Below are 20,568 nucleotides of genomic sequence, written 5' to 3' on the forward strand. Positions count from 1 at the left end.
TTTTCGAGCTTTGGAATACACAGGCTTGTGTCCAGTAAGGATCATCTTGCTGGTGGAAGGAGAAATTAGGCTGCTTCCCTACTCCAATTTTCTTTCTCCTGTGCTGCCCTCATTCTCTGTTGTCACCACACCAAGCTCAGTTACCCAACTCACACTTAACAGCAGATCTGAAGTGGTCTGCAAGAGGGAGGGGCATCACTGAAAACTGTTTCCTTCCCTCTTCTGAAAGGGAACAGTGCCTTCTATCAGTGGAGTGACTTCCACTGAATAAAAACCTCAGCACCCTTTTTTCATTTTCATCTCTTGTTTTGTGTTTTACCCATGGGTGATTGATTGATTGATTAGGCATCCTTCAGTCTCGAGAGACTATAGTAATGTGCTCTTTTTGGAGGACTTGGAACAGCATCTAGTGTGACTGAGAAGGCCAATTCAAGAGTGACCATCCCTTCCACACTGCAGATAAATACAATCTGTCCCCTGTCCAGCTCCCTGATTTTGCTGCTTTCGGGACTGCCTCTTTGCCACAGCCTGCTGGACAAGGGTCAAATTGGGAGAGATCATGATGCAACCGCCTGCCTCCAGGCTGAACGCTCCGATGTCAGGGTTTCCCATTTGTTGAGGTCCATTTCTAAGGCCTTAAGATCCCACTTGCAGATATCCTTGTATTGCAGCTGTGGTCTCCCTCTGGGGCGATTTCACTGCATTAATTCTCCATACAGGAGATCTTTTGGAATCTGATATCAAAGGGATCTGATGTTGAGCCATCAAAAACTACGGTGCCTTTCATTCCCTCATGAAAGGATCTGATGGTGTTAAGAAGTCAAGGTGGACATCCAATCTTGGGAAGTATTTTAAAAAGGCCATCCCTGCTAACCAAATCAAAGGTCTTTGTCAGAGCTATGAAGGCCACAAAGAGTGACCATCATTGTCCCCTACATTTCTCTTGTAACTCTCTGAGGGAGAATACCATCTCAGTGGTGAATCTATTAGCTTGAAATCCACACTGTGATTCTGGATAGTCTCTGTCTGCAAGTACCTGGAGCCTCTTCAGCACAACACGGGCAAGCAGCTTCTCTACAACGCTGAGCAGAGAGGTGCCACTGTAGTTATTGCAGTCGCCCGTGTCTCCTTTGTTCTTATACATGTGACGATGTTTGCTTCATTTTTGAATTCTTGTTGTGCTCTGTAAAAAATTTTGTGTGTCTCTTAGTACTGTACTTTTTTAACGTGCACTCCAGTTCAATATTATATTTTGGTTTTTCGGTTTTATGGTTTCAGTTTTCTTTTGTGCTCTTCGTGTAAACTTTTTGTTTAGATATTTTTTTTTTCGCTCTGAATCTGTAAAATTTTCTTTGTGTCTTTTTAACCCTCTTCATAGTGTGCATGAATATATATTTTCCTCGAATCTTAATTTAATTTCAATTTTCATCTTGAAATTTTATTTCTTGCATTGTGGTTTGTTTTTATGCCCTTTTATACTTCTTTCTGTGTCTTACAATTGTAATCTTACAATTACAATTCACTTGTAATTAAATAATTAAGTGTTACTCTTTTTTCAGGCTTTTCATTTTCTTGCAATTGAATTTTATTTTCAGGGATCTTTGGATTTAAATAAATAAATAAATAAATAAATAAATAAATAAATAAATAAATAAATAAATAAATAAATAAATATTGCGGAGGAGAGGGGGACAGTGATAACTTCCTCAATGGCTCAAGGGGGCATTTCTTTCAAAAACGTTAAGAACCACTGGCCTACATGATCCAATATGTGTTAACACCTGAAATAGTTCATATGTGATTTATCTTTATGATTGGTTTGACAATAAAAGAATACTTAATTAAACCTCTGGTTTCTAAGTTCTATAACCCTTAGAGTTGGCAGCACGTATGTGACATAAACTGGTATTAGGAGAATACCTGGTGGCAGCGTGAAAGGGCGTGTTCCTTTGTGAGGGCCAAATAAATAGGGGCAACAAAGGGAAGATCACCATAAGTGGTGAGCAGCGGCGGGATCGAAAGAGAATACAATCAGCCAAAGAAAAAGTGAATTTCCTGAGCTAAGAAACCTAGTAGTCTGGTGCTGTAAGGGCAGGGGTGGGACCCTTTAAAGTGGCTTGGTGAAAAAGCTTAAAAGGGACTCCTGATTGCAGACGGGGGAAAGACTAAAGAAAGGGAAAGCTCTGGAAAATTCAACAGTTCGAGGTTTACCTCAAGATTGTGAAAGACTAGTGGGTCATAGGCTCCAAGAAGAGAGTGCTGAGGAGACAAAAGTGAAAGCCAAGGTCAAACACAGATCTGAGGGAACAGGAACAAGCAAAGGGACTTGGAAAACAGAAAAATAAACAGAAGTAGAAATAGCTGGGTGGCTGGAAGCCGAAAGAAACAGTGTATCCTACAGGGAACAACAAGGTTGGGTGCCTGGAGTAACAAAATAGTGAACCTAGGCGGTCAAAGGGAAAACTACTAAGTATCAAGTAATCTCTCCCTAACACAGAAAAAAATAGGCTCTTTTTAAAATGAGGCTTGTTTTTCTGAATCTGTGAGAAAACAGATAAACCATGTCTTCTAAGAGAGGGAAATGGTTAATAACTGAGGTATCTGAAGGACAAGGGTTACCTCACGAAGAGGAAAGCCCTCTTGAATTAGCTGAGCAAGAAGCTCAGGAGGTTACTGCTCAGGAGGAGGATGCCTCAAAGGGAGGAGAAGCTACTTTAACCTCCCAAGAGTTTCAAAAATGGAAATTGGAAAAGGAGTTTCAGCTAAGGCAAAATGAGTTAGAGGCAAAGGAAAGGGCTGAAGCCAGACAGGCAGAGGCCAGAGAAAGGGGAAAAGAAATAAAAGAAAGAGCTGAAGCCAGACAGGCAGAGGCCAGAGAAAGGCAAATGGTCATGGAGCAAGAAAGAGAAAAGGACAGAAAAAAAAGAAAGGGCTGAATCCAGACAGATGGAAATGAGGGGGAGAGAGGGGGGGGAGGGAGGGAGGGAGAGAGAGAGAGAGAAATGAGGGAAAAAGAGATGGAACACCAATTTAAAATGAGACAATTAGAACTAAAAGCCTCAAATCAGAATAATAACAATTCAGCAGTTGAAGAGATTTCAAAAAGAGACATCAAGAAATTCCCACAATTCAGAAAGGAGGATAATCCAGAGGCATTCCTGATTCTGTTTGAGAGAGCCTGCTGGGACTACAAGATAGAGCAATCAGAGAAAATGATCCTTTTAAGAACCCAAAGTGGAGAACTCGCTGAAATATATGCCCAAATGCCCCAAGAAAAAGCAAGAGAACATGAAGCTTTTAAAAAGTTGGTTTTTGCAAGGTTTGGGATCAATGCGGAACATTTGAGGTGGAAATTTAGGGCATTGACCAAAAAGCCTGAGGAATCCTATTCTCAATTAGGGGCAAATATGATGAGGTATTTGGAAAAGTGGCATGAGCAGTCAGAAGTCCAGACCCTAGAGGATATGAAAAATGTCACTGGTCTTGAACAATTCTTCTCAGTTCTAATTGAGGAATTAATATATTTGGTAACAGATAAAAAGCCCAAAAACATTTTGGAGGCCAGTGAAATTGCTGACCATATTATACAAATTAAACATTCAAGATACTCTGAGGTAAAAATTGGAGGGAAAGCTTGGGATGACAGAAAGAAAGAACCCAGAGAGTACCTCAGAGATCAACAGGCAGTTGGAAGCCATTTTAGGAGCAAGCCCTCAGAGCAGAGCCAGCAGAGATTTAAAAACTGGGAAGGAAAGGGAGATAAGTCCCCAAGTTTTGAACAAAAAATTTCTAGAGCCTGTTTTGGTTGTGGAGAACAAGGACACTTGATATCTCAATGCTCCAAGAATAGAGATTTTGGGCAACAAAAAAGGAAATTTGAATTTGCCTAAGAAAGTATACTGCGTACAGCAGAATGAGGCATCCACAGGGGCAGTTGAAGTGGGCGCTATAGCAACCTCAACTGCTAGAGCAGAGCCCAAAACCACAAGAACAACAAATCCCAATAGCTAAAATTCTCCATTGTTATTTGATTGAAAGTAACCAAGAACTTATTAGATGTTCTGGGATAATATTTATATAAATGACATTAAATATCTAGCTCTAAAAGACTTGTGCTCTCAGGTGACGTTATGCCATCCAGAAATAATCCCTCTAGAATATATATTGAAAGATGAAAGCCTAACAGTCAAAGGATTTGGGACAAAGATACAGTAATTACATTACCCATGGCAAAAATACCAATAAAATATCTAGGGTGGACTGGGTGGTGGAAAACAGGAATTATCAGGGAACTACCAGCGCCATGCCTAATAGATATAGATCTCTCTGAACATGTCAAGAGTGTTTTAGTGAATACTCACTCCCAGAAAGAAAATAAAGAAATATCTGAAGAAAAAACTGAATTCCCTAAAGAACTAATAAGAGGGAACGATGAGATAGCTGATTTAGCAACCATGAGGAATCCAAATGAGAGTACATTTAAAAAGGAACAAGAAGCAGATTCTACTTTGGAACAATGCTTTAAAATGGTTAGCAAAGGTCCAGTAACCCCTAAGAACCCCGAGAGAGACTTTGAGGGAAAAGGCCTTTTATATAGGAAGATCTTAATGAATCCCTGGTGGGAAGGGGAGAGACAGAAAATAATGGAAAAAGAACACACAGACACCTTTTCTTCTACGTTGTTCATGGAGCAAACCACTGTAGGTTTTACTCCATGGCACAAACTTTCTAAGGGGGAAGGTATGTAGCGAAATGCCAAAAGGTGACATCATTCCTGCCTGTCCATCACAGAAGCTCATGGGAGAGGAGCCAAGGATAGGGCAGGGAGGGCGGAGTTAGAGAGACAGTTAGACAGTTAGAGGGACAGTTAGAGAGAGAGAGAGTTGGAGATGTGGAATGGCAGTTGGAGTTAGGGCTTAGGAGAACAAAGGAGAGGGTTAGTGAATTGAGCTGGGAGTGTTAGGAGAGGAAATTGAGAAGTTTAAACAATATTGAACAAGCAGGAATGAAAGTATAAGCACTACAAGAGAGATGTTGATTGAAAGTATACAGCAGTTTGGAATAAACGTGATTGCCTACATGATCCAATACATTTTAACACCTGAAACAGTTCATATGTGATTTACCTTTATGATTGGTTTGACAATAAAAGAATACTTAATTAAACCTCTGATCCCTAAGTTCTATAATCCTTAGTGTTGGCAGCGCTTCCGGGGGGAGGGACTCACTTAGTGGGAGTATAACTCAGATGTTCAGAACCCAAACTTGGAGGACTTGTAGAGAGTTGGGAGATTCTCTAGATGCCTGGAGACTTTTTCCTATGGGGACCCACTTTGTGAGTGTATCACTCAGATGTCTGAAACCCAAACTTCCAGGACTTAGAGAGAGAAGGGGGAGGAAGGCTCCCTGTGGTTTTGGTGTCTCTAGGTACCTGGGGTGCCATTTTATAGCATTTTAAAGTAAAAATGAAAAAATGTTTATTCGTGATTTGTCAGCCTTGGTGAATTATGAATCGTGATGAATCACCATTTTTCAATTTGTGCCCATTTCTAGCATAAAGGTAAAAAAAATAGACAGCATAAAATTAATTTATGCACTTTTATTTCTAAAGAATCCATCAAAAATATAGACTCTATTAAAACAAATATTGGAAAAACTTAACTGCCACATTGGATTAACAATTAATTACATGACCCGGGGTTCAATCCCAGGTAGCCAGCTCAAGGTTGACTCGGCCTTCCATCCTTCTGATGTCAGTAAAATGAGCATCCAGCTCGCTGGGGGGGGCGGGATGTGTAGCCTGCATAATTAATTAACTTGTAAACTGCCCAGAGAAGGCTTTAAGTATATAAGCAGCACACTTTGCTTTTTGCTTTACCAGAAATCAAAAGAATGTATAAATATCCCTTTAATAAAACAAAAAGAAATTAAGGCAATTTCTAACCTACACCTTTGTTATTTTGGATTTAAATATCTAGAAATCTGCCTAATAAAAAGTATAAATCAATTAACATATAAAATTAATTATAAGAATGTGTTTATTTCTATATGGGGGAAATCAAGAAATAGGCTAACTTAAATTTATCTTTATTATGTAGACTTATAATAATAAAAGTTCATATATTAAAAAAAGTTTTGTTCCAAAATACACATTTACAACCAGATATTTAAAAAAAATTAAATTGTGCCCCCCCCAATTGGAAAGTTTTATAGCAGAAAACTGTTCAGTTTCTACAAATGAATAAGACTCCCAAATGGACTCAAAAGGAGGGAGCTGGGTGTGTGTGTGTGTTGTGTGTGTGTATGTGTGTGTGTTTGTGGTTAACTGCTACATGTCAAAATTGCCAACAAATAGGGTTAAAATACAGAACCCTTTCATGTATGAGATAAATATATAAACATCTTTGCTCCTCCTATATCTCCCTTATGCCCAGTTTTGGAACATCCTAATTTTAAAATTCAAGATAGAGATGCACAGTTTAAACACTGGAAAGAAATTTAACTGTATAGGATTAGGGATTTATTTATAAGGGGAAAACCAGTTTCACTTGGATAGTTAAAAGAAAAAAACTACTCAAATGAAAACTAATCGGCTCCAATTAATTAAATTTTTTTTTTTTTGCAACTGAGATGTATAATACCTCAGATCCCATAATATTAGTGCTTAACAATATTAGATAAATATTGTATGGAAGATTATTTTAATTGAAAATAGGATTAATTTCAGTAATCTATAAAAAATATTGTTAATGAGGAGTGTGTGTGGTAATTATAGGGGAGTTAAGTTAGTTTTGGAAATGAACCTAAGTATTCATATATTAGAAGAAACTTGGAGAAAAATATGGACTATGCAACCTCATGAATTGGTATAGTCCAAGTCTAGAGAACTTGTATAAAAATCAGCTCATAGATCGCATTTGCGTCCTTTAAAGCACCAGTTCCCAACCTTTTAGGGACCGCGAACCGTCTGAGTCTCTGAGAAAGGTGGGGCCCCCTGCAGGTGTGCAAAGGTGCAGCGCTCTCTTGGGCGCATGCACGAAGCAGTGGGGGAGTGCCTGCCCACCCGTCAGCGCCGGCGTGAGCACTCCCCCACCCCTTCGCGCATGCACAGGGGTGCCTGCCCGCCCGCCTACATGCCCGCCCACCCCTTCGCGTGGGCACTCAGGCACTTGGGTGCATGTATGAAAGGGTGGGGGAGCACACAGGTGCCCCCTGTGCATGCACAAAGGGGTAGGGGAGCGCTCATGCCGGCGCTGCCACGCATGCATGTGTTCAAAGCAGCTGTGGAGAGGGGAGTGTGTGCGGGGAGGGGTGGGAGGTCTTTCTTAACAGCCTGGTCCAGCTCAGGCCACGGACCAACACCAGGCCAGGTACTGGGGATTGACAACCTCTGATTTTAAGCTTAATATAGTAAAAATTGATAAGGAGACACCAGACATGTGTTGGAGAAATTGTGGTGGAAAAGGAGCATTGGAATATATGTGGATCTCCTGTCCAAAGTCGAAATCATTCTGGCATGATGAAATAGATTGGCTGGGCAAGTTAACACAGCAAGAGATAGTCCCTAGTGAAACTGTACTATTGTTATCATTATAAATTAAGTACTGTGTGTGACTAGAATTATATGGATATTATGGCATTTTGTAACGGAATAGAAAGAATAGAAATCACCTTTGAACATTTTTAGGTACCAGATTTCCTGTGACATTTTACAGAGTGGATTTGGCTCTTCTTTGCTTCCAGCTGAGATGGTTAAAGGACTTCTTAAAGCTTTACTGCTAATTATATCATTCTGCCTGGCCCTCTGGGTCAGGAAGTCCAGCTTCATGTCAAGACAGAGGGTGAGGCTTTTGAAAAAAAAAACTCTAATCCCTGAGCCACATTGTCTAGCAATTAAGGACACATTTGATTGGATGAGTTGGTTTGTTCTTTTTTTTTCTGGGGACCAGTCAATGTAATTGCTTGGATGAACCAGTCTGTCCCCAGATCACCCCTACTTGCACTTTTGTGAACCCCCTTTGAGGGCTTCTACTCTTTTGGTGCAAGAAAGCTCACTCTGGTTTGTTTCAAGCACATGTAGTCCAAGAATAGACCAAGAAGCAAACCATGGTTTCGGCTACAGGCAATTTGTTGACTGGCACTTCAGGCAAGGCAAAGAAAAAAATTAAATTTAATCTCATGATGCACATCAGCAATGGTCCACCAAAGTAAAAAGTGATAATAATAATTTCATTTCCCCTGCCCCTCTGTTGAAGAGGAGGGGAGGTGTCCAATTTGCCAATATCCTGAAGTGGCTTCACAATATTGAAAATTGACTGTGGTAAGAGCCAAATTAAATAGGGTTGCTTGAAGTCCATATGTCACTTCAATACGTGGATCACACCAAATGGCATATTGCACCCTCACCTGACCTCAAGTGACCTTATTTAGACCACACCAGTCTTCTCCAAAAGGGCCAGTGTAGATGAGCCCTCAATCAAATCCACCCACATAATCTAGTCCAAAGACTTCACCACTATGGAGGCAGTGACAGATTTTACTTTCTTGGGCTCCATGATCACTGCAGATGGAGACAGCAGCCCCGAAATTAAAAGACGCCTGCTTCTTGGGAGGAAAGCAATGACAAACCTTGACAGCATCTTAAAAAGCAGAGACATCACCTTGCCAACAAAAGTCTGAATAGTCAAAGCTATGGTTTTTCCTGTCGTGATGTATGGAAGTGAGAGCTGGACCATAAAGAAAGCAGACCGCCGAAGAATTGATGCCTTTGAATTGTGGTGCTGGAGGAGGCTCTTGAGAGTCCCCTGGACTGCAAGGAGAACAAACCTATCAATTCTAAAGGAAATCAACTCTGAGTGCTCATTGGAAGGACAGATCCTGAAGCTGAGGCTCCAGTACTTTGGCCATCTCATGAGAAGAGAAGACTCCTTGGAAAAGACTTTGATGCTGGGAAAGTGTGAAGGCAAGAGGAGAAGGGGACGACCGAGGATGAGATGGTTGGACAGTGTCATCGAAGCAACCGACATGAATTTGACACAACTCCGGGAGGCGGTGGAAGATAGGAGGGCCTGGCGTGCTCTGGTCCATGGGGTCACGAAGAGTCGGACACGACTAAACGACTGAACAAACAAACAAACAAAGACTTCACCACTATACAGCTTGTGCAGTTCTAATACAAAATTAAAATTCTGCAACAAATCCACAGATTTTCAGGAGAAAGCCTAGTAGCTGTTATGTTGAGGACCAACCCAACTCAAAATATGTTGCTGCATGAAAGAAGCATATGGTGGATATGTGTGCACCTCCCTCACATCATGTTGCATAATATGTAAAGCATCCGGTTGTTTTAGCACATAAGGCAGACTATCTCTCAAATATTTTTTTGTCTTCCAAGGAAGTTAACAATAGAATAACTTAAATAATCAATGGTTTGATTCAGTGGTTATATCTGAGTGCGTGGATTGCATCTTTTCTTACAAAATGGCTCCCCTCTCCAGACAATTTTATTTACAAATGCGAGAGGATTGATTAGATACATTTACCAATCAAATCCTCCTACTATGTATGTAGTGGGGAGTAGGGTGGCTATTTACATGTCACCAAAGAGGAAGACAACTCTTAAAAATGGAGGATTGTCCTCCTTAAAGGGAGGTATATATCCACCCTAACTGGGGTGAAGCAGAATTATGGAAACTGCTACTAGAAGGAAATCATGATAGCAAAAAAAAAAAAAAAAAAAAAAAAAAAAAAGCAATTTCCAAATATAGGTTGAATATAAATCTAAAATCATGTCAGCAGTGGTCAGCTTGTAAATGAAGAGCTTATTTCCCCACATATTTTCTGGGTTCTGTAAGTTCAGCAGCAAAGATGTTTCCCTCCCATTCTTAATGGAATCAACACCTTGCTTGTGCTTCTTTCTTCTCCAGCCACCCATTGGCTGACTCGTGCAGAATGTCACCATATCTGAAGAAGCTCTGGGACATTCTGGGGCTTAATTTGAATCATTCAAGTCTGCATGTGTCTTAATTATTCACTGGCAATAGGAATAACTCTGTGATAGGACAAGTCTCTGTGAACTTGCGCAAAGGTCCCCATCTGTAAAATGTATTTTTAGATGTATACCCCACCCATTTAGTGAGCATGCCACTAATATATACTTTACTTCTAAGAAACAGAAAAGCGCATAGTTACTTTAAAAGATGCAACTATTATGATTAATTAGTTACTTTTTGTTTTTGAATTGTAATAATAATTACATCCCATCAATTAATTCTAACTTATGCTGACTCTTTCCAGCGTTTTCTAGGCAGCAATTGCGCAGAAGTGGTTTACCACCCCTTTTCTTCTGGGTGCAACCTCGGACACTACTGCTTGCCCAAGGTTACATGGGCTCTCTCTTTTCTGTAGAGGCACAGTGGGGAATCAAATGCCTAACCTCCGGCTCTGCAACCATATATCTAACTCACTAAGCTGGCCAGCCAGCTGTCTTGGAACTGTATCTGTGGCTAAATATTCTTCCATAACTTCCTGAACTCTGCACAATCTGTGACTGCATCCAGAATCTAATGACAGAAGGAAAGGTTGTTTGTAGAGTGTGAGCATGAGATGCTTCTTCTGGGGAAAGAAGCTGGTTTCCTTCTTTCACTTTTCCAGATGTCAGAGAATCTGGTTTAATTTACAAGGTGGTGCTCAGGGTCAAATTTTAAAAAGCCAGGATCTTTTGTCTAGGCGAGGGCAGCAGAAGGATAGCCCTGCTCATGCTCTGGAATACTCTGCCATTTTTAAAGAAAGCTGAGATGCAAGAGGGAAATGAGAAGACTGTAGTCTGAGGCAGTGAATGGAGGGATGGGTTTTTCTGAAGTCTTTAAACGAAGCAAAAACAGACACTCCACTGAACCAGTCTAGGTGTTTGCCAGTGGGAAGCAACAAGCAATGTAATTCAAATTGGGATGGTGGAGTTTAAACGACATGCTGTGCAAAGCCAGACGCAACTTTGTTTTTTCATTGAGGTAAGCATGTGAAGCTCTGATCCTGATCAGGCCCATTAAGTATGGACAGTGGGTCTTCAACTCAGCCTTTCCTAACCCAAATTTGCTTTCCCCTCCGACCACTTTTCTAAAATCAACAAAACAGTGAATTGGAGCAATAACGGCTCTTTTTTTCTTTAGTCACTCCTACATGATCACACCAGTTTAGCCTAGGGCATTGCAATTATCAGAGAAAAGCCACCTATTGAACAAACAAACAAACAAACAAACAAACAAACCATTATAAACTGTATGTTACCTAATAGCAGAGCATGTCAGACAAATGCAATGAATGATGCAAAGAAGATACGTCCATCTATGTTAGCCTTTTAAAATAATTGGTTTGGTTCATTATGTACTTAACTTTCCCTCAAAACTATCTAGTAAAACATGGTTATAGAAAGAGGTGAAAACAATTTTAAAATATGCCAAGTCAGAATCATCTACTCAGCTCTGGAAATTTTGGCTATTGAACAGGAAACAACTGGAATGTAAATAGAGCAGACCATGGAGAAGCAGGACAAATTGTTTTGAGTTCATGGTAAACTTGAAATTTAAAAGAGTTTTTTTTTTTAAAAAAAAAGGTTCATAGTTAAGGGTAGAACCCTAGGCATTGTACTTCAACAGGCTTACTTCTGAATGCTGTACACACAGAATAATGCATATACTTATTCTGACTCCTACAACATGAGCCTTTAGGTTATATGGAAGCCATTAGTGTACTGTAGCCTGAACTAAAGTGGCTAAGACAGCTACCAATACAATTAAAATAGTCAGGGTTTTGAGAGAAAATGCAGAAGAGTTACAATTTGGAAATACTTAAATTCTTAATTAAAATATAATAATGACTTAAAGTCTACAGTCCAACAATTTTGACCAACTTCAAGCATTTCTTTTTGTACAATAACAACATGAACACATACATTTGTATTTAGGAAGCTTGCTGTCCAGTCCTACCCTTTCCTCAAACATGCCATTTTTTTATTCAACAAGACAAACGTGTAACATTCCATACTAGTTGGGTGGAATGTAGAAACATTTCATGCAGATAGTATTACAGTCCATGGTAGATCAATATCTTTCTTAGGACCAGCATAAGTGGCACAAAGATGTGCAGCTTTCAAGTTCTCCAGAACTCTTTAGAGCTAACTGGTATTTTAAAAAAGGGGACAGTGAAGAAGTAAAAGAACCCCAAAATTAGATCAGATGTTGCAGCCACAAGGTCTCCACTTAATCTTAGAGGCTGACTACCTAGGCATTTAGCCTGCTGTTTTGGTGCACTACAGGAACAGGCTGGTTTGCTCCTAAAGCTGGTGAACAGACAGTGACCTTCCTGGAGCGAAGCGGCCTGTCCTCAGAGAGGTCCTATCCACACCTCTCTGAGCCCCTGTCAGGAGCTTCTACCTTTTTGGTGCAGGTAGGATCGTTTTGTTTTTGTTTATTTCCAGCATATGCAATTACTGGAGACAGATCAAAAGAAAGCTTTCCTCTAATTTGTCAACATTCAGAAGTGATTTAATAAGATAGCCACTTCAGGATATTGACAAATTACTTACTTCAAGATATTGACAAAGATTGCAGACCAAATAGGGTTACTTGAGGTCTATATGCTATTTGGATGCGAGGGTGGCACCAAATGGCATACCAGACATCCTTGCAACCTTATTTAGCCTTATCCAGGCCATTTCTTTCACACTATATAGACAAGCTGCTAGTCCCATGAGAGAGTGTGCAGACTGACTGCAGGCAGGCAGGCAAGCAAGCAGGCAAGTACGAGGTTTTATGTGGCCATCCATACTGGGACACAGACCTGGAGGCTGTTGGTAGTTTCTGAAAACATAATGGCTGGTTACAATTCAGATCTGTGCCCACTGCCCTGGGTGAAAAATACAGGTTCCTGGGTCTCATGAAACTACCTGAAGACACCTTTCCAAGATACTTTTCTCCCCTGTGAAATAAAAAGGTGTGGCCATTCTGTATCCCTTACCCAAAAGCTGTGAAAGCAGCTTGTAGTGTGAGTTGTAGCAGCAAGTGGAGGGGGGAGAAAGAGTTAGATAGCCCCCTCCCATTCCTATTACAGCCTTCTCTGCCTTTCTAAAGAGATTTGCAACTCAGAGACTCATCTGCTTTGGCCCTTTTTTGCTGATAAAAATCTTTCTTACCTTGGAGATGAGCAACAGCAGTAGCCCTCTCGCCTGCTCAGCACCTGCTGAAAGGGAGAAGGAAGCAAAAGGCCACCGAGTGCCTCTCCTCTCCTCAGGGGTGTTTAAATTTGTTTGCAACCAGAGGAAAGAACCAATAGAGACATTTGGGTGGTTCCCTTCTGAAGGTTGTATTTTCCCCCCTCCTAGATGGATGGATGTGGTTTGAGGGGTGGAAAAAGAATTTCATAGTTGTGTGTCATTGAGCTGGAGAAATTGGGTTCCATCATGCAGATCTGAATTCCAGCTGAGAACTAAATGTATGTTGGCAAAGTTGGCTGAATTTGACCTTGGAGGAGACCTAGCTTCTCACCTCAGCTGAGTGGTTTTTCAGGAAGCCTTGGGCAGGAAAATATCCTTTTACCTAACTTATAAAATGCAGAGTCTAGCAAGGTACCTCAAAGAATGGTTGCAAGGACAGATAGTGGAGATATTGGAATTTTACCCATCCTGAGAATAAAAGTGAAGGCTATACAATTCACAAAAATCACTGATATGTTTTAAAATACCAGCATTAAAAACTATTATCCCCCTGCCTCCAAACTGAAGTGGTGTAATTTATCTTGCCATATCATGATTTTATCATACGGCTTAATTCCCAGTTAATTCTGCTGCACATGTAGGTCCCAGAGATTTTGCCAGTTTTTAAAAACTGATGTGTTAGTATTAGTTCTTACTTTTTTAAAAAAGAAAGAAAAACGTATTAGCATTGTTGTTATGTATTTCACGAATAGCATGTAAATACCACATTATTAAGATATTCTTTCAAATTGCCCTGTTATTATTTTTGGGATTCTCAGTGTGGTATAGTAGATAGAGTGACGGACTAGAGAACAGGGTTCAAATCCCCGCTCAGCCATGGAAAATCACTAGGAGAGTGGCTCTGGTAAAAACACTCCTTAAATATGCCACTGACCGGGAAACCTGTTTTAGGGTCACTACAAGTCCGTTTTTACTTGATGGCACAGGACACGCTTATCATCATCATCATCTACTAATCTTTAATAAAAGAAAAATAGTCCATATGGCCAACCTCTTTACTTGTTTAAAGCAATATCTTAGAAGTGCTGAGTAAAGGATGGTATTTAAATCTCTTGTTATGTCCTAGGATAAAAAAGCATTTCAGCCATAAAACAAATTCCACCATCTGTCTTTAGTACTAGTTTTGTTAGACCAACCAAAGAGATTGTGTGAAAGTTTTGAAATCTCAAAATATTTTCCTGAGTACAAAAATAGGGCAAAAGGGGGGCATTCCTAATGCTGAAATCATCTAGGCATTAGATACAGCCTAGTTACTCTGGTACAGAGATAAAAAAAGGACAATGCTAGCAAGAGGCATGAAATATGTTTGGCAGACTTGTGTGGACAGCACCAAAACTAGCTGGGACAGTGGGCTGATGCAGGGAAGGTACAGTGGTCGCGGCCCAAGAGTGTTGGAGTGTGTGATTAATAAAATGCAAAGTGAGCAAAGGAAGAGTAAGGTAGGGTATAGGACAAAGTTGTAAAAGAAAGGGTGAAGTTGTTGATCAACATGAAGTGAGGGCACAAACATGCCACACAGCCACATATTCCTGTCAGTTACATTACATTCTTTTTGGCTTGAGAAGGGATGCAGTCAGCAAAGACAACCCTTCCACCAAAATCAAGACTAGTGGTATCTTCTAGCTGATTTGTGCTTTCCTTTGCATGTAGGTTGCTAGGTTGGCCACATCTGTGCCACATCTGTCAAGATCAGCAGTTATCTGAGCCAGACCTATCTGAGCCTGTGCCCCATTTGATGTTCCCCAAAGCCACCTTTGAGCCCATTGGAGCCCACATCTCCCTGAGAGTGCTTGTGACTACCTTCCTCACCCAAGGTTCCTCTAGATCAGTGATCTCCAACCGGATGTTCTGGGATGGCAACTCTCAGAAATCCTGGCCAGCATAGCCAGTGGTGAAGGCTTCTGGGAGTTTTAGTCGAAGAACATATAGGGTCCAAGGTTGGAAGCCATTGTTTTAGATAGATTGGAATGCAGCTTTTGTCAGTCCAGCCAGGGTGGCCAAATTTAGAGATGGTGAGAGTTGTGATCCAAACCAGCTAGGGTACCCAGGGGCAGGAAAACGGGTCTAAAAGAGTGCTTCCAAGCTAGACTCTGATGGTAAATACAGACAACCTAAGTGATATTTTATGTAATGATTTATCTTATTATTGTGTTATTTGTCTCCACAAGATGGGTGTTATTTTTACTCTGTTGGCAAAAGTAATCTGTCATGTTGTGTATTTTCTGTGCCTTCTAGTGGTGATGCCTGATGCTGGACCTGGAAAATTGAAAGATATAAAATATGGAACAAAACAATATTTTTCTTGCCACCTATAAGCATTGCAAGAGTCATATAAAATGTGAAAAAGTATTTCTGTCCAAAATGCATCAGAAATGTTCTTTGAAAGCAATTTTTGAAAGTAAATAAAAAAAAATTACTTGTTATTCCCAAAAGTGACTTGGTATCTATCTATCTATCTATCTATCTATCTATCTATCTATCTATCTATCTATCTATCTATCTATCTATCTATCTATCTATCTATCTATCTATCTGTCCGTCCGTCCGTCCGTCCGTCCGTCCGTCCGTCCGTCCGTCCGTCCGTCCGTCCGTCCGTCTGTTAGTTGAGTTTCTACACTAACCCATAGTGCTTAAAGTGCTCTGCGTAATTTAAATATGCAGGCTACACATTGCCCATCCCCCAATTTACTGACCTCGAGCCAGCTATGTGAGCCAATTAGGATTTAACTCAGGTTATGAACAGAGTCTCCACTGCAGTTTAACCACTGCACCACAACGCTCCTAAATACCCAATATTTAATATTTAAATAGATAAAAACCTAGCTGAAACCTAACTTTAAATAAAAGTAAACATATTAAATTAGATTTGCACATCTCAGCTAATTAATAAAATGCATCTTTGAATAATACAGTTTTTACTAATTTCTTTAAAACTGAGAGGGAATGTGGCTGACAAGCTTCCAGTGGAAGTTTATTCCAAAAGGCCATGGTTCCTTGTGTTGACTCTTTTGGCCTCCTTTGATGTCACTTTTTTTAACATCAAGAACTATGAGGAGGGGATGGAACAGGTGGTTGTTTTTTTGTGGGAAAAGTTCTGAGAGGTATCCTAAATTATTAAGGGTTTTACAGATCATGACTAGAGATGGGCATGAATCAGAAAAATGGTGATCCATTTTGATTTGTGATTCATCAAGGTTGACAAATCACAAATTACAAATTTGGTAAAGTTTGGGTTTCAGATGTTCAAAGTATACACCCACAAAGAGGCCCACCCCAGGAAAGTTTCCCCCAGGCACCTGTTGTTATTTAGTCTTTAAGTCGTGTCCAGCTCTTTGTGACCCCATGGACCAGAGCACGCCAGGCCCTCCTTTTCTTCCATTGCCTCCACTGGTCAAATTCATGTTGGTAGCTTGGATGGCACAGTCAATCCCATCGCTATCATCCCCTTCTTCTCTTGCCTTCACACTTTCCCAAGATCAGGGTCTTCTCCAGGAAGTCTTCTCTTCTCATGAGATGACCAAAGTACTGGGGCCTCAGCTTCAGGATCTGTCCTTCCAGTGAGCACTCAGGGTTGATTTCCTTCAGAATGGATAGGTTTGTTCTCCTTGCAGTCCAGGGGACTCTCAAGAGCCTCCTCCAGCACCACAATTCAAAAGCATCAGATCTTTGGCAGTCAGCCTTCTTTATGGTCCAGCTCTCACTTCCATACATCACTACTGGAAAAACCATAGCTTTGACTATGTGGACCTTTGTTGGCAAGGTGATGTCTCTGTTTTTTAAGATGCTGTCTAGGTTGGTCATCGCTTTCCTCTCAAGAAACAGGCGTCTTTTAATTTCGTGGCTGCTGTCTCCATCTGCAGTGATCATGGAGCCCAAGAAAGTAAAATCTGTCACTGCCTCCATATCCTCCCCTTTTATTTGCCAGGAGGTGATGGGACCAGTGACCATGATCTTAGGGGGTTTTTTATGTTGAGCTTCAGACCATTTTTTGAGCTCTCCTCTTTCACCCTCATTAAGAGGTTTTTAATTCCTCCTCACTTTCTGCCATCAGAGTGGTATAATCTGAATATCTGAGGTTGTTGATATTTCTTCCAGCAGTCTTAATTCCAGTTTGGGATTTATCCAGTCCAGCCTTTCACCTGATGTATTCTGCATATAAGTTAAATAAGCAGGGGGAAAATATACAGCCTTGTCGTACTCCTTTCCCAATTTTGAACCAATCAGTTGTTCCGTATCCAGTTCTAACTGTTGATTCCTGTCCCATGTGTAGATTTCTCAGGCACCTAGAGGCACCAAAATCACTGAGAACCTTCTACTGACTCTCCTCTACAATCTCTCCAAGTTTTGTGAAGATTGGGTTTCCAACATTGAAATTATACACCCACAAAGAGGATCCCCTATGAAAGTGCCAAAATAATTGATGAATCACAAATTCCTAAAAATTCATTGATTCCTATTCATCAGGGGCATTGATTTGTATGAATATGGATTGACAAACTACAATTTTTTGAATGATTTTTTAAATTCATGCCTATCTCTGGTCGTGACCAGCACTTTGAACGGGGCACGGAAACTAACAAGGAGCCCATGAAGGAATGCTAAGACTGGGGATATATCTCCATATCTGCTGGTACCTGTTATCCGTCTGGTCACTGCATTTTGGACTTGCTGAAGTTTCTGTATTAACTACATAGAGAGTCCTACAGTAGTCTGTTTTAGAGATTACCTATACATGGACCACTGTTGTTAAGTACTTCTTAGCCAGGTGGGCCATAGCTGGGCAAGCCACCAATGCTGATAAAAAGCACTCTTGGCTTTTGCACCTCCATAGAAAAAGCTGGGTCCAAAAGTACACCCAAGCTGTGAACCTGATCCTGAATGTAACCCCATCCTTCTTACCTCATTCTTCTAACTTGCCTGTTGAACCACCCAACAGTAGGATCTTTGTCTTGTCTGGATTCAATTTCAGTTTACTCTTGTCCACTACTCTTGTCTTAACACTAGACAGTATACAAGAACTTGTACTGCATTACCTGTAGATGAAGAAAAGGAGAGACAGAGCAATGTGTCATCCACATATTGATGACAATGAACTCCAGATCTCCAGATGGCTTCTCCTAGGATCATCATATCGATATTAAAAAGCATTGGAGAAATGGTCAAACCCTGAGGGACCCCATAGCAAAGACCCCAAGAGGTAGACCTCACATCCCCAAGCTGACATCTTAGATTGTCACTTGAGGAAGGACTGTAACCACGAAAGAATGGAACCACCAAAGAACCACCACCCCCCAAGTCTAAAACTCGATAGCCATCTTAGAAGGATACCATGGTTGAGGGTATCAAAGACCACAGAAAGACCTAGGAGAACCAGCAGGGTTACACTTCCCCTGTCTGCCTCCCATAGGAGATTGTCTTGCAGGGCAACCAATGTCATTTAAGTTCCCTGGCGCAGCCAAACTATTGAAGCTAAAAACCACAAACATAAAGTGGTATACAACCCTTAAAGATTTGGCATAGTTTACAAAAGTTATGCCTTAAGCTAAATTTTAATGTCTATGTTAACATGTAGCCTGTTTCATGCATACTATTAAAAATTAAGGTTTATTTTTATCTCTGAACTGCACTGATAATTTTTCTTAGATGTTGGCTTTAAGCATAACACAAAACCTGTCTATCTTTCGCGTTTCCTCCTCCCCCAACACCTATTGAGTATATATTACTTCTTAAAATGTATATTAGCTACATCCTTGTTACCACCTGAGGTAAACAGTGACAGGTTAACTATGAATGTGATCACAAAGGAAAACAGATCATATTTTGGATAGCTTGTGCATCATCAGTCCACTGCAATCTGTTTCCCAGCAATCACATGTTTTTTGTATTGTGTTGTTTGGTTCTTTTTAGTATTTGTACACTCACTGTTGTTAGCTTTAACACGATCTTTTAATGAGGTAAGCCACAGTGGCTCCTTTTTAAGGAGAAATATGGGGTAAAAATATGATAGACAGGGAATTGTACTCCGGCTCAATCCCAGTTTGTGGCTAAGCTGGTCGTGAATTGGTCTAGCTGTAGGGCTGTTACTTTTTGCAGCTGGGCTGGAGCAACTCCCTGACAGATGAAAGGGTCATTTTTCATGGATACCACTGCTTACTAAGCAGCCCTTTCCACTGCAATCAAACACTCACCTTTCCAACCATCAGACCACATCTTATGTTACTTGGTTAATTCCAAGCTCTAGTGCAACCTGAATGAGGCACCCAATGTTCATGCACCAACATCTCTCTCTGTCCTGCAGAAGGTGGGTGAAAATATAGTGATGCAAATGCATGCAGGCTGTTGCTCATCCTACTGTCAGGGCTGCAGTAGGTCTCAGCGTGTGGGGCCATTATGTATGGCGTTAAGCAACCAGCTTCTTATTCCACAAGACATGGCTAGGTACAGCAGTTTAGCCAGAATTCCCCATGGTTAAAGGGGACTGCCTGGTAGCTAGAAACAGCTACACAATGTAACTTTGACCCTTCTCCAGGATGTTACAGGAATGTATGGCGTTAGCAGGTTGCAGTCCACCAGCACCACTGACATATGGGGTCAGGAAAAGAGTGGTGGTTTTGGCAGTCAACCCTGACCTGTGCTTCATCCCCTCATACTCTTTTGTGGACACCCCAGCTGTAACAGTGAGTGTTTGTGTGTAGCCAACCCCTTGACTGGTTGTTGGAGGGAAATGTTTTCCCACAATGCACTTGGGTCAATGAATTTCAGTCAATACATAATAATATCAGCATGGAGTCAGGAATGACACAGTTCCAGCAATTCACTCTGACAGCATCTGCTTCCCCCTTTCTCTGGCTTACCTAGGGGAGGCACTTGGGGGGGGCAGGTAGCCCTATTTCCCAGAGTGAACACTTGATGCTACTATGTGTACTCCCAGAAAGGAAGACCTATAGGGCTTCTAAAAAGAGAGAGGTCAACAGGGTGGTCAGAAATCCCATTTCTGGGGCCACTGATTAGTTTTGCAGAGATCACCGTTTGAGCGTGGAGTGCCCCTCCTAGCATGAGTGTCCTTTCTTCCTTCCACCAGGGAGCCCCCAAGCAGTAATGACCCACCACCAGTATACCTTTCCCTGTGGAGTGAGTCCACTGCTCATCCATCCTTGCCCTACCCTATCACCACCATCAGTGCTTTGCTTCATGCTAACCCTCTCCAGCTGACAGACGTCTGCATTCGAATTGCACTGTAATTTAACATGCTGGGCACAGGATCTCTTCTTTCCTCTCATACTTTCAGATACAGAAGC

General features: G+C 41.0%; 1 protein-coding gene across 2 annotated transcripts in view; it reads right to left on the reverse strand.

Moving 5' to 3' along the window:
• Positions 1 to 13,278, reverse strand: part of TNN (tenascin N) — a 96,780-nt gene extending 83,502 nt beyond the window's left edge. For both annotated transcript variants that reach the window (XM_072998224.2, XM_072998226.2), the window contains exon 1: positions 13,190 to 13,278. The gene's annotated coding sequence lies outside the window, so the exon portion shown is untranslated. The remainder of the gene's footprint in view (positions 1 to 13,189) is intronic.
• Positions 13,279 to 20,568: the final 7,290 nt, after the last annotated feature.

This window comes from Pogona vitticeps, chromosome 4 (assembly GCF_051106095.1).
Source record: "Pogona vitticeps strain Pit_001003342236 chromosome 4, PviZW2.1, whole genome shotgun sequence".
NCBI classification, from domain to species: domain Eukaryota; kingdom Metazoa; phylum Chordata; class Lepidosauria; order Squamata; family Agamidae; genus Pogona; species Pogona vitticeps.